Source organism: Pteropus vampyrus, unplaced genomic scaffold, assembly GCF_000151845.1.
Source record: "Pteropus vampyrus isolate Shadow unplaced genomic scaffold, Pvam_2.0 Scaffold11, whole genome shotgun sequence".
Classification (NCBI taxonomy): Eukaryota; Metazoa; Chordata; class Mammalia; order Chiroptera; family Pteropodidae; genus Pteropus; species Pteropus vampyrus.
In genome coordinates, this window is record NW_011888792.1 from 14,627,213 (window position 1) to 14,630,205 (window position 2,993).

General features: G+C 35.1%; 1 pseudogene; it reads left to right on the forward strand.

The window, feature by feature from the left end:
• The first annotated feature begins 2,503 nt into the window (after positions 1-2,503).
• Positions 2,504-2,622, forward strand: LOC111732062 (annotated as a pseudogene).
• The last annotated feature ends 371 nt before the right edge of the window (positions 2,623-2,993 follow it).

Genomic DNA, 2,993 nt, shown 5'->3' on the forward strand with positions numbered 1-2,993 from the left:
TTTTAGACATATCGAATTTGTAATGCCCATTAGGCGTCCAAGTTTAAATGTTGAGGAGGCAGTTGAATATACAAGTTTGAAGTTTGGGGAAGAAGTCTGGCATGATGATGCATGTTCTTCATGGTGTTTCTTTCACATTTCTTTCCTTTTCTCTGTCTGAAATCTCTATTTTAATTTATTAACACCCCTTCAGCAATATCTCATCTATAGTTAATCCATGTGGAATAATTTTTATTTCAATTACTATATTTTATATCAAAGATTTTTAAAGATACTTTTCAAATCTCCCTCTTATTTCATAATTTCAATTATTATTTTATGTAGTTAATGACTTAATACATCTTTTTAGAAATTAAATGTACTTATTTTCAGTATCCTTTCAGATTTTTGTATTTGCTCTAGTTCTTTGGAAATAGATTTTTCCTTTTATAAAATCTGATGGCTGTATTTCTGACATTGAGATTTCTCATGTTTTATAATTATCTATGAACTCATCTTCCTCGGATATTTTCTTCCTTTAAAATTCTTTGAGTGCTGTGGATAAAATACCCTCCCCTTGAGTTAATATTGGATATACTTCTAACTGAGCTTCTGCACTTTTACTGATTCTAGTCCAATTTTTATATCAATTTATTAATCTAGGCTTTTCTTAATGCATATAGCATGAGTTTAGACTTGCTCTCGTAAGCTGATAAACTTGGGATCTTGATTTATTAAAGAGAATTTTGTCATACATATAATTTAACTTACTTCCTAAGATATCACTGGATCTGTAAGCAGATTTTTGCTGGTCTCTTTTCAGGTTTGATGCAAAATTTTCCTTGCTCATGACTCCATAAGGGACCCAGAGCAAGCTCACTTGCTTGCATGAGATCCTTAGCCTTTATACTCAATCACTCACAGAAGTTAAAGTTCCCTGGAAAATAATGTACCCATGTGTAACACAGTTCTTGTTTGCTAAGACTGTGGATATAGAGCATATCATTCATGTACACCTTCTGAAGAAAATACTTGAGAAAATAATTATATAAACAAAACAAACAAAGCAAATGAACCAGAACAGAGTCTTAAAGATAGGGGAAGATGAAGAAAGGAAACGGTGGTGAATAATACTGTACATTATAATGGAGATAGATCTGTGTAAATGAATAATAATTGATCACTTAGGAATTAATTAAAAGACAGTAAATAAGAACTCTTAAAATAGAAGAAATAGAGGGGGGAGGACTTCCAGAATTGCTTACTGAGGAACTCAGCAAATCCTCTCTACAAAAAGCAATGATAAAACTGGACAAAATCATCAAAAACAACAATTTGAGGATTTGGGAAGTTGACTAAAGGAATACAACATATTTGGAAGCATTTATTCAAGAAAAACTACTAAAACTTGGTAGTTATAGTAAGAGTCTGTGGCATTTGAACTTGAGACTCCTTGCCCTCCCAGCATCATTCAGGACAAATTCAGACTTCTAAGTTATATCTCAAGCGCCAGACATGAATATGCATGTTTCAGTGATTTTAGACTTGGTTTAAGCTGTACAATTCTTAACAAATTTCTTCTATTCCCACATCATAACATGCTCAAAAACGGAAGGTAAAATCAGTATTCAAAATTAAATTTCTATTTTGGTGGTTCCAGAAACCTGAGGATAACTAGCAAAATTCATACTTTAAATACATTTAAATATGCTATATATTTATATAGAGAGATATGTAAAATATTGAAAACTGAATATCCCTGGAAGAATAACAATTGATTTGGAAAAGTCAGTGAATTAATTAGCCAGTACTAATTGAATGTTTACTAATTCTCAGTATTAGTTAAGAATGATAAAGGCTACAGAAAAATTAACACTGGTTCCTAACTTGAGTAATTCTTTTCCTGCCTTCACCTGATTCACTTATGCTACTGTTGCACCCAACTAGAAGATTGGCCAGGGGGCTGGCCTCAGCATAAATTTCTAAAATGGCTTGATGTTTCACTATGTGGTATCTTCTATACTTCAAAAGACGAGACTGGGCTTCCTCACATGGTGACAGCAATGCTTCAAGAGCTCAAGCCCCAGTGTGCAAATGCTTATCAAGCCCCTGCTCGCATTACATTGCTGATGTCTCGTTGGCAAAGCAAATCCCATGAGGGAAGGGATCTCACAAGAGTACTTTTTACAGGAAAGTGTGATTCATTGGGTTCCATTTTGGTAACAATCTACAACGTTCCAACCTCTGGCCTCAATGATTCATATCTTTCTCATACACAAAATACACTAGTCACCTCCTAAACACTCATAGCTTCATCCAGTCATAGCATCAATTAAGAAGCCCATGATCTCATAAACAGAATCAGGTCTGAGTATGGATGAGGCATTTTGGGTGGAGCTCCTCTTGATCCAAATACTCATGGCCTAAAAAAACAAGTTATTTGCCCTTCCATACTTAACATAGACTAGTGAATTAAGAAGAGGTAACAGCAGTAGACACTTCCATTCAAAAAGAGGAAGAAAGAGTCTACAGCCATGCTACCCTGAACAAGCCCAATCCCATTGGATCTCGGAAGCTAAGCAGGGTCAGGCCTGGTTAGTACTTGGATGGGAGACCACCTAGGAAGACCAGGTGCTGTAGGTGTGAAAAACAAAAAAATAAAGGATGGTAAGCTGACAAATTCCTTGCAATGTGTGAGGTCAGCCAAGGGTTGCCTCGCCTAAAAAAAAAAGAATATAGAAGTCATTGGACCATAGCAATTCTAAACGCCAGACAGGAACAAGTTATTAGGACTCTGGGGGCAGAGAATATTCCTTGATTAGTGTCCAGTTCTGCTCCTGGGGAGTCATTCTTTAAAATATTGTTCTCTGTTGCTCTTGACTCTCATCTCTGTGAATTTGGTCCTGGCTTATGAACTTGGTTCTAGCTTTTCTTTCTTTCTTTCTTTCTTTCTTTCTTTCTTTCTTTCTTTCTTTCTTTCTTTCTTTCTTTCTTTCTTTCTTTCTTTCTTTCTT